The sequence below is a fragment of the Vicugna pacos genome, unplaced genomic scaffold (assembly GCF_048564905.1).
Source record: "Vicugna pacos unplaced genomic scaffold, VicPac4 scaffold_20, whole genome shotgun sequence".
In the NCBI taxonomy this organism is placed as follows: Eukaryota; Metazoa; Chordata; class Mammalia; order Artiodactyla; family Camelidae; genus Vicugna; species Vicugna pacos.
This window is the reverse complement of record NW_027328741.1, coordinates 91,613,320-91,625,038: the sequence shown is the minus strand read 5'-3', so window position 1 is coordinate 91,625,038 and position 11,719 is coordinate 91,613,320. Positions and strand designations below refer to the sequence as shown.

Here is an 11,719-nt window from a genome sequence, read left to right as displayed (position 1 = left end):
TGGTGTGTACCGCGAGGCTTGTTGTGGCTGTTGGATCCTAGGTAACCGGGCAGAGTTCTGTGGGTGGATCAGTGTGATGGAGGGGCTGCCGCCCTCTGTGGAGCTTGGCTTAGGTGTTTGGTCCGGGAAGCTGTGTAAGTTCGAGATACTGCTGCTGCCCAAAGACCTGAGGTCACAGGTCAGTTTCCAGAACCTGAAAGGGCAGACAGTGGAAGATCTGCCTGTCATCAGCTTACTGGTCAGGCTCCGAGGTACTTTCAGACTTGCCCAGTCCTGGTGAAGTCGACTTTAGGGGAGACACGAAGAGAAGCTGGCCGATAAGCTGGCTGCACGGATTGAGGAGAGATGCGAACACATGGATGAGAGATGTTCTGCTACAATGGAGAATACTGGCGTGGAGACAGCTGTAGAGGATACCAGGCTCAAAAGACATTCATGAGACATATTGAAACTCACTGATACAGGCAGAAACATACGGAGTGCCAACGTGGACTTGAGGAAGTTCCTCAATTCTCTTCTCCAATAACGGGTCCAAGGTCCCTGACGTCTGAAGGAGAAGAAATGGCAGAGATGATCAAAACGCTCCTGTTCTTGGAAGAGGTCGTGAGAATCCACACGTCCCAAGGGGCATTCCCAAGCCATTCAGACCAAAATTCAACAAGCCCAGGTAAGCCTTTTCCCAGGTTTGGGCCTAGCTAGTGAGCACTTGCCCTTGCCTCCCCTCCACTCAGGCATCCATTTTGAAGGATCAGTACCTGAGCTGCAATGAAGCCATTACGAGAAGAGCAAGCCCCTCCTAGAATCAGAGTTCCTCCAGCTTCACTCTCTGTGAACAACAGTGAACACCTTAAAGGTCAAATAGTCTCGGCTGAAATAGATAAAATTGAATACTTAGCTCACACCTAGAAACGATGTCCTTCCGCTAGATTCAGCAAATGTTGTGTTTATGTCTTCCCTGGGGTGAAGGGAGTGTGGTAAGTGAGGGGCATCTTTGACTGAACATGAATCTGTATTAGGCTTCAGTTTTTCAAGACAGTGAAGGTAAATAGTGCCAGTCAGAAAGTGAACTGAACTGTAAAAGTCGCCAATGACATTAAAGACACAGCTTATGTGGATCGTCTTTCACTTGAGTCAAGCCCCCGGGGGCACTATATCATGGGGGTGCAGACTTGGTTGCGTTAAATGGCTTTAAACTACAGGGTCGGATGATTAAGCGTTCTCAACACTGATAGAAAAACACCTGGTTCTCAATAGACTAGCATAACTGCAGCAGGATTCTCCTAGCTAGAATGCCTCTAGGTGCTTTTGGATTCAAACCTAAATGTATATATTTGGGTTGTTTCCTCTTGTATTTTCCTAGAGAGGGATGTTACCCCTTGAAATGCCAACATTGGCCAGTAGGTGTCATTGGGATACAGGGCACCACATGCACAAGTGTATCCAAGGTTGGGGGTTATTCCATGTTTCCAAAAGTTATTTCATGTTTCCTGTTGGTTTCGGAGGCTTCAACCTTAAAGAGCTGACATGACCCCTTGAACAGTTTGGACTGCTAGTTTGCATTCTATCTGTCTAGCTTTTCCGTAGAGCTGACACAATGTTACCAAAATTGACAAGTCTGGCTTCTAGGTCGATTTAGTGTGTTTCAAAAAATAACTCCATTTTCGTATAACTCCCAAAACATGTAAATGAGATCTGTTAAACTTCTTAAAGACTGCAAATGGGATATCAACACAATGTCAAAATAGTTGTCTTCGGACAATCCCTCCCACCACGGCTGTATAGAAACAAAGAGCTAAGCAAATATCACATTTCTGTGAAATGTATCTGGATAGTGTTGATTCATCGATGCCCAGTTGGCAGAGAAGAAGTGCAACCTGCACTCACTCGCTCCCATGTACAGAGCAATGGAAACATCCACTCACCCAGCCCTTAGCATAGGACACTGGCCGAAGAGAGGTCTGTTACTCCCAAAGACAGGATGAGGCCTCAGGACACATGGAAGCAGGAGAATGCAAAGCAGGGAATGGAAACCAGTGCAGGTTCGGACCCCTGGTGATGGAGCAACAAGGGTGAAACTCTGTTTAACTTGGACGCACACTCTCAAGCGGACAGGAGACATGGGTTTGAAGGTGATGTGCTGAGATTTACAAGAGTGCACAGCAGATGCTTGGCTGAGAGAACTCAAAGAAACCAGCGCAAAATATCCCCACAGTTAATTCTGAGACCAAGATCCCAGCTGCCAAATTTGAGGTAGCAGAGGCAATGGTCAGTGAGGCATAGAGCTACGGATGATGGCACACGCTGAGTCTCAGGGATCTGGAGTGCGTTGTGGGATGTGGTGGGTCGAATCAAGAGAGCAAACCGAACTGTGTACCAATAATAAATCAACCACACTGGTCGCGCGGTTGCCATTACCGATATGTCCCATGGCCACACCCAGTACATCTGCAGGACCAGGGACCAATTGGGAATTTTGCCAATAGAGCACGTGTGGGGCTGAATCAGAGATATCGTGCATCTGGTCTGAGGGATCCAGGGGGCCTTGAATTTGAAATCAGAATGAAAAGCCTTAGGATATGCTACATTCATAACCTGGGCTGGGATTATGGTTTGGTTTGAGTCACAGGATGCGCAACAACTCTGTGGTTGCCTTCGTGCACCCGTGCCACAAGGATGAGAGGACAAGGAAGAGTGGTCCAAGTCCACAGCGTGAGAAGAGGAAGCATTCCCTTCAGCACTATCTCCCAAAAGCGGATGCTACATTTTGGATGGCACCGGCACGGTACGGCACCTAGGACAACAAGGAAGGTCTGCGGGATCATTCCAGCAGGCCCTGATATGTGACATCCATAGATATGCTTCCACTGGTGTTTCTGTAGACAGAGAAGCTCTGGAAAGAACTGATTTCATTGGGACATTCCCGTGGCAATAAAAAGCAGCAGAGCACTCTCAGTTTGCTGTTTTGGAAACACTCCAAAATGACATAGAGAAGAATGCAGAGCTGAGAACTTTTAGAAGCTTCATTTCCACAAGAGGAAGTGTCCTGTGCACTTTCAGAAGTGTGAGATAAGTATAATCAAAATGAAGTTATGCTAATCGAAGTAGTATGGGTTGTTCATCACAACTAATGCAACACCAGCAATTGGAGATATACCAAACAACACACACAGGTACAGGTTATGGCATCAATGCCTAGGAGAAATTGTCCTCACAGAAATCCCATGGAATTGCGTAGAGACAAGAGTCTAAAATTTTCAATTAACAAAGCCCTAGAAGTCTACATTAGATACCTGATATTACCTGACCAGTAGAGATGAAGAAGAACAGTAAAAGAAACAGGAAGTACCATTTTCAGTTCCAAAGATATTGAAGGCGCAAAAGATAAGCTTTCAAACAACTAGTCTGCAAAACGCTATCCAGAACAAGTGTTGAAAATGAAGGTCAGGAAAACACTGAAGAACACCAGTGTCTCAGAATCACAAAAGGCAGAATACCAGAAAAGGGGAAGAGAAAGTCTCAACACGAGCCAAAAATATCAGGAAACTCAATGGTTGTGATAATATCAGGGCTAAAATTCAGTCCTTAGCAGACTAGATAATGCAGAGGGACGCGTGAATGACTGTGAAGACAGGGGAAGAGAAAAACCTCGGTCAGAAGCAGACATAGGAAAGCAAGTGCAAACAAATGAAAACATTGCAGTTGAACCCTGGGTTAAGACAGGGCATGAAAGAATAGAAATCATGAGTCCCAGATGGAAAAGCAAGAGATAAAGAAACAAAAAATGTCTGAAAATTTATCTGTAGAAAAATCAGACTGAAACTTGCTGAAAGCCAAGAAAGAATCATCTATGCGAATTCAGGAATTACACAGCATCCGAAGGAGGTGGAATCCCAATAGACCTACCAGCAGCTGTATGATTCAAATCAACAAAGTTCACGAATATCCGAGTGATTTAAAATGCACCTGGAGGAAACAACATAGTCACAAGGAAACCTCCAGAGGGGTTTCAGCTGATATCTCGGCAGCAATATTGCAGGACAGGGAGGAGTGCCAGGACACAGACCATATCCTGAATGGACAAATGCTGCCACCTAGGGTAGCCTATGCCACATGAACACCATTTCAAATAACGGCAGAGCTAGAGAATTCTACAGACCGGCAAATCTTAAAAGAATTCAGCAGTTCAAAAGTTTTTCTAAAAGAAAGGTTGAGAAAACTCCCCTGAATAGAAAAGCAGCAAGATGGAATGGAAAGAAGAAACCATTATTGGAAATGCAAGAAGAGCATGTGTGGCAGAGAAGAAAGAAGAAGAACTTAAGGAGGACATCAAAACCCTAAAGATGGGAGAGGGAAGCAGGAAATCATAGGTGATTGGAAGCACTCTCTTAAGTGAATCAGCTTATTTGACTCTGTTTGAAGCGAAAGGAGAGATGCATGGCCTGACGTGTTTGCAAAACAAGCGAGAAGAAGACCAACAAAGAATCAAACCAACAAACAAGCACCAAAATGGTATGGTTGGCTGACATATACAAAGGGAACCATGAGTATTCAAAAGAAAATACTCAAGGTGAGGTCAAGGGTCATTCAGAACGCATCGACCCAGTATCGTGGCTTGCATGTACTCAGCACACTTGTATTCGGAAATCAGAAGCGTGCATTCATATTCGTAAATTTTGATTCATAAGAGCATATCGTGACCTAACACTAATGCCGATTTGGAATCAAATGGTTTCCTAGTCCGTGATGTAGACTTGTATGTCTTCCAACAGGATGAAGGAATGCCATATTCTAGGCTACGTAGAGAAGAAATGTAAGAAGCCTATAACAAAGGCAAGTAGCTCTGCCAAAGTGTACTAAGTGCAAAAGAGACCGACAGCAAAGTGCACATTGGGGTTGGTTTCATTTCTTGGAATTTCAGCCCCCATGAATCCAATGGATCCATGTCCTGGGAGTGTGGGTGTTTCAGCAGAAATCAGGCGACGCATATGTATTCCGGGTGTACGGATATTATAGGAACATAAGTCTCCTTTAGTGGGTCCCTGTGTACTGTGAACTGTTAGAAAGTTTAAAGACGTGTGAAACCATCAACTGAAAAGGGACACACTTCCCTCCATTGGTACGGTGCATAGAGCTCTGAACAAAAGGAAAGAGGGAAGAAGAAAGGCCCATGGGACGCTAGTGGGTAGAATCACATTTACCTTAGGAACCTCTCGTCGGTTGCAGCCCCTCCCCCAACACTGACAAGATGCAGCAGCCATTGGGGATGGCAGTTAGCGGTTGGATTCCAGGTGGAATGTTGGTGTGTACCGCGAGGCTTGTTGTGGCTGTTGGATCCTAGGTAACCGGGCAGAGTTCTGTGGGTGGATCAGTGTGATGGAGGGGCTGCCGCCCTCTGTGGAGCTTGGCTTAGGTGTTTGGTCCGGGAAGCTGTGTAAGTTCGAGATACTGCTGCTGCCCAAAGACCTGAGGTCACAGGTCAGTTTCCAGAACCTGAAAGGGCAGACAGTGGAAGATCTGCCTGTCATCAGCTTACTGGTCAGGCTCCGAGGTACTTTCAGACTTGCCCAGTCCTGGTGAAGTCGACTTTAGGGGAGACACGAAGAGAAGCTGGCCGATAAGCTGGCTGCACGGATTGAGGAGAGATGCGAACACATGGATGAGAGATGTTCTGCTACAATGGAGAATACTGGCGTGGAGACAGCTGTAGAGGATACCAGGCTCAAAAGACATTCATGAGACATATTGAAACTCACTGATACAGGCAGAAACATACGGAGTGCCAACGTGGACTTGAGGAAGTTCCTCAATTCTCTTCTCCAATAACGGGTCCAAGGTCCCTGACGTCTGAAGGAGAAGAAATGGCAGAGATGATCAAAACGCTCCTGTTCTTGGAAGAGGTCGTGAGAATCCACACGTCCCAAGGGGCATTCCCAAGCCATTCAGACCAAAATTCAACAAGCCCAGGTAAGCCTTTTCCCAGGTTTGGGCCTAGCTAGTGAGCACTTGCCCTTGCCTCCCCTCCACTCAGGCATCCATTTTGAAGGATCAGTACCTGAGCTGCAATGAAGCCATTACGAGAAGAGCAAGCCCCTCCTAGAATCAGAGTTCCTCCAGCTTCACTCTCTGTGAACAACAGTGAACACCTTAAAGGTCAAATAGTCTCGGCTGAAATAGATAAATTTGAATACTTAGCTCACACCTAGAAACGATGTCCTTCCGCTAGATTCAGCAAATGTTTGTATGTCTTCCCTGGGGTGAAGGGAGTGTGGTAAGTGAGGGGAATCTTTGACTGAACATGAATCTGTATTAGGCTTCAGTTTTTCAAGACAGTGAAGTTAAATAGTACAAGTCAGAAAGTGAACTGAACTGTAAAAGTCGCCAATGACATTAAAGACACAGCTTATGTGGATCGTCTTTCACTTGAGTCAAGCCCCCGGGGGCACTATATCATGGGGGTGCAGACTTGGTTGCGTTAAATGGCTTTAAACTACAGGATCGGATGATTAAGCGTTCTCAACACTGATAGAAAAACACCTGGTTCTCAATAGACTAGCATAACTGCAGCAGGATTCTCCTAGCTAGAATGCCTCTAGGTGCTTTTGGATTCAAACCTAAATGTATATATTTGGGTTGTTTCCTCTTGTATTTTCCTAGAGAGGGATGTAACCCCTTGAAATGCCAACACTGGCCAGTAGGTGTCATTGGGAATAAAGGGCACCACATTCACAAGTTTATTCATGGTTGGGGGTTATTTCATGTTTCCAATAGTTATTTCATGGTTCCTGTTGGTTTCGGAGTCTTCAACCGTAAAGAGCTGACATGAACCCATTAAGAGTTTGGACTGCTAGTTTGCATTCAATCTGTCAAGGTTTTCCATAGAGCTGACACAATGTTACCAAAATTGACCATTCAGGCTTCTAGGTCGATTGAGTGTGTTTCAAAAAATAATTTCATTTTCGTATAACTCCCAAAACATGTAAATGAATTCTTTTAAACTTCTTAAAGACTGCAAAAGAGGTATCAACACAATGTCAAACAAGTGTCTTCGGAAAATCCCTCCCACCACGGCTGTATAGAAACAAAGAGCTAAGCAAATATCACATTTCTGTGAAATGTATCTGGATAGTGTTGATTCATCGATGCCCAGTTGGCAGAGAAGAAGTGCAACCTGCACTCACTCACTCCCATGTACAGAACAATGGAAACAAACACTCACACAGACCTTGGCACAGGACACTTGCCGAAGAGAGGTCTGTTACTTCCAAAGATAGGATGAGGCCTCAGAACCCCTACAGCAGGAGAATGCAAAGCAGGGAATGGAAACCAGTGCATGGTCTGACCCCTGGATATGTTGCAACAAGGGTGAAACTCTGTTTAACTTGGACGCACACTCTCAAGCGAACAGGAGACATGGAATAGAAGGTGATGTGCTGAGATTTACAAGAGTGCACAGCAGATGCTTTGCTGACAGAACTCAAAGAAACCAGCGCAAAATATCCCCACAGTTGATTCTGAGACCAAGATCCCAGCTGCAAAATTTGAGGTAGCAGAGGCAACGGTCAGTGAGGGATAGGGATACGGATGATGGCACATGCTGAGTCTCAGGGATCTGGAGTGCATTGTGGGATGTGGTGGGTCGAATCAATAGAGCAAACCGAACTGTGTACCTATGATAAAGCAACCACACTTGTCGCGCGGTTGAGATTACTGATATGTCCCATGGCCACACCCAGTGCATCTGCAGGACCTGGGACCAATTGGGCATTTTGCCAATAGAGCACGTGTGGGGCTGAATCAGAGCTATCGTGCATCTGTTCTGAAGTATCCAGGGGCCCTTGTGTTTGAAATCAGAATGAAAAGCCATAGGATATGCTTCATTCATAACCTGGGCTGGGATTATGGTTTGTTTTGAGGCACAGGATGCGCAACAGCTCTGTGGTGGCCTTCGTGCACCCGTGCCACAAGGATGAGAGGACAACTAAAAGTGGTCCAAGTCCACAGCATGAGAAGGGAAGCATTTCCTTCAGCACTATCTCCCAAAAGCGGATGCTTCATTTTGGATGGCACCGGCACGGTACGGCACCGAGGACACCAAGGTCCGTCTGCGGGATCATTCCAGCAGGCCCTGATGTGTGACATCCATGGTTGTGCTTCCACTGGTGTTTCAGTAGACAGAGAAGCTCTGAGACGAACTGCTTTCTTTGGAACATTCCCGTGGCACTACAAAGCACAAGCGCACTCTCAGTTTGCTCTTTTGGAAACACTCCAAAATGACATAGTGCAGAATGCAGAGCTGAGATCCTTTTGAAGCCTCATTTCCACAAGAGTAAGTGTCCTGCGCACTTCCAGAATTGTGAGATAAGTGTAATCAAATTGAAGTTATGCTAATTGAAATAGTATGGGTTGTTCATCACAACAAATGCAACACCAGCAATTGGAGATATACCAGACAACACACACAGGAACACGATATGGCTTCAATGTCTAGGAGAAATTGGCCTCACAGAAATCCCATGGAATTGTGTAGAGCCAAGAGTCTAAAATTTTCACTTAACAAAGCCCTGGATTTTACATTAGATATATGATATTACATGACCAGAATATTTCAAGATGTACAGTAAAAGATACAGGAAGTTCCATTTTCACTTCCAAAGATATTGAAGGCCCAAGAGTTAAGCTTTCAAACAACTAGACTGCAAAATGCTTTCCAGACCAAGTGTTGAAAATGGAGGTTAGGAAATCCCTGAAGAATAACAGTGTATCAGAATCACAAAAGGCAGAATACCAGAAAAGGGGAAGAGAAAGTCTAAAGTCGAGCCAAAAAATGTCAGAAAACTCAATGGATGTGATAATATCAGGCCAAAATTCAGGCCTTAGCAGACTTGATAATGCAGAGGGACGCGTGAATGACTGTGAAGACAGGGGAAGAGAAATCCTTCGGTCAGAAGCGGACATAGCAATGCAAGTGCAAACCAATGAAAACATTGCTGTTGCATACTGGGTTAAGACAGGGCATGAAAGACTAGAATTCATAAGAGTCCCAGATGGAAAAGCAAGAGATAAAGAAACAAAAAAAGTCTGAAAATTTATCTGTAGAAAAATCAGACTGAAAATTGCTGAAAGCCAGGAAAGTATCATCTATGCGAATTCAGGAATTACACAGCATCCAAATTAGGAGGAATCCCAATAGACCTACCAGCAGCTGTATGATTCAAATCAACAAGTTCACGAATATCCCAGTGATTAAAAATGCACCTGGAGGAAACAACATAGTCACAAGGAAACCTCCAGAGGGGTTTCAGCTGATATCTCGGCAGCAATATTGCAGGACAGGGAGGAGTGCCAGGACACAGACCTTATCCTGAATAGCCAAATGCTGCCACCTAGGGTAGCCTATGCCCCATGACCACCATTTCTAATAATGGCAGTGCTAGAGAATTCCACAAACCGGCAAATCTTAAAAGAATTCAGCAGTTCAAAACTTCTTCTAAAAGGATGGTTGAGAATACTCCCCTGAATAGAAAAGCAGCAAGATGAAATGGAAAGAAGAGAACCATCATTGCAAATGCAAAAAGAGCATGAGTGGCAAAGAAGAAACAAGAAGAAGGCAAGGATGACATCAAAACCCTAAAGATGGGAGAGGGAAGCAGGAAATCATAGGTGATTGGAAGCACTCTCTTAAGTGAATCAGCTTATTTGACTCTCTGTTTAAGCGAAAGGATAGATGCATGTCCTGATGTGTTTGCAAAACTAATGGGATGTAGACCAACAAAGAATCAAACCAACAAACAAGCACCAACAGTGTATGGTTGGCTGACATATAAAAAGGGAACCATGATTATTCAAAAGTAAATACTCAAGGTGATATCAAGGATCATTCAGCACGCATTGACCCAGTATCGCGGCTTGCATGTACTCAGCACACTTGTATTCGGAAATCAGACGCGTGCATACATATTCGTAAATTTTGATTCATAAGAGCATATCGTGACCTAACCCAAATACCGATTTGGAAGAAAATGGAGTCCTTGTCCGTGATATAGAGTTGCAAGTCTTCCAATAGGATGAATGATAGCCATATTCTACCCTACGTAGATAAGAAATGGTATAAGCCTATAACAAAGACAAGTAGCTCTGCAATAGTGTACTAAGAGCAAAAGAGACAGACAGTAAAGTGCACATTGGGGTTGGTTTCATTTCTTGGAATTTCAGCCCCCATTAAACAAAAGGATCCATGTCCTGAGATTGCGGGTGTTTCAGCAGAAATCAGGCGACGCATATGTATTCTGGGTGTACGGATATTACAGGAACATACGTTTCCTTTATTGGGTCTCTGTGTGCTGTGAACTTTTAGAAAGTTTAAAGACGTGTGAAAACATCAACTGAAAATGGACACATTTCCCTCCGTTGCTACAGTGCATACAGATCTGAACAAAAGGAAAGAGGGAAGAACAAAGCCCATGGGACGCTAGTGGGTAGAATCACATTTACCTTAGGAACCTCTCGTCGGCTGCAGCCCCTCCCCCAACACTGACAAGATGCAGCAGCCATTGTGGATGGCAGTTAGCGGTTGGATTCCAGGTGGAATGTTGGTGTGTACCGCGAGGCTTGTTGTGGCTGGTGGATCCTAGGTAACCGGGCAGAGTTCTGTGGGTGGATCAGTGCGATGGAGGGGCTGCCACCCTCTGTGGAGCTTGGCTTATGTGTTTGGTCCGGGAAGCTGTGTCAGTTCGAGATACTGCTGCTGCCCAAAGACCTGAGTTCACGGGTCAGTTTCCAGAATCTGAAAGGGCAGACAGTGGAAGATCTGCCTGTCTTCAGCTTACTGGAGAGGCTCCGAGGTCCTTTCAGACTTGCCCAGTCCTGTTGAAGTCGACTTTATGGGAGACACGAAGAGAAGCTGGCCGAAAATATGGCTGCACGGATTGAGGAGAGATGCGAACACATTGATGAGAGATGTTCTGCTACAATAGAGAATACTGGCCTGGAGACAGCTGTAGAGGATAGCAGGCTCGAAAGGCATTCATGAGACATATTGTACCTCGCTGATACTAGCAGAAACATACGGAGGGCCACCGTGGACTGGAGGAAGTTCCTCAATTCTCTGCTCCAAGAACGGGTCCAAGATCCCTGACGTCTAAAGAGAAGAGATGGCAGAGATGATAAAAACGCTCATGTTCTTGAAAGAGGTCAGATAATCCACACGACCCAAGGGGCAATTCCAAGCCATTCAGATCAAAGTGCACCAAGCCCAGGTAAGCCTTTTCCCAGGTTTGGGCCTAGCTATCAAGCACTTGCTCTTCCCTCCCCTCCACTCAGGCATCCATTTTGAGGGATCAGTACCTGAGCTGCAATGAAGCCAGTAAGAGAAGAGCAAGCCCCTCCTAGAATCAGAGTTCCTCTAGCTTCATCCTCTGTGAACAACAGGGAACCCCATAAAGGTCAAATAGTCTCGTATGAAATAGATAGGAATTGAATACTTAGCTCCCACAAAGAAACGATGGCCTTCCGCTAGATTCAGCAAATGCTGGGTTTATGTCTTCTCTGGGGTGAAGGGAGTGTGGTAAGTGAGTGGATTCTTTGCCTGAATTTGAATATTTATTTATCCTCAGTTTTTCAAAACAGTATTTGTAACTATTATAATTCTCTTATTGAAATGAAGTGTAATTGTTGGCATAGATATGTAGTGACAAATTTTTTGTGGACCATTTTTCCCTTC

At 45.0% G+C, this 11,719-nt stretch overlaps 1 protein-coding gene across 1 annotated transcript in view; it reads right to left on the bottom strand.

Annotated features, from left to right (window-relative positions):
- Nucleotides 1–244: 244 nt before the first annotated feature.
- The window catches only part of LOC140693729 (uncharacterized), a 62,093-nt gene continuing 50,618 nt past the window's right edge, over nucleotides 245–11,719 (bottom strand). The window contains exons 17-18 of the mRNA XM_072957412.1: nucleotides 11,067–11,137; nucleotides 245–326 (exon numbers count right to left, since the gene is read on the bottom strand). The gene's annotated coding sequence lies outside the window, so the exon portion shown is untranslated. The remainder of the gene's footprint in view (nucleotides 327–11,066; nucleotides 11,138–11,719) is intronic.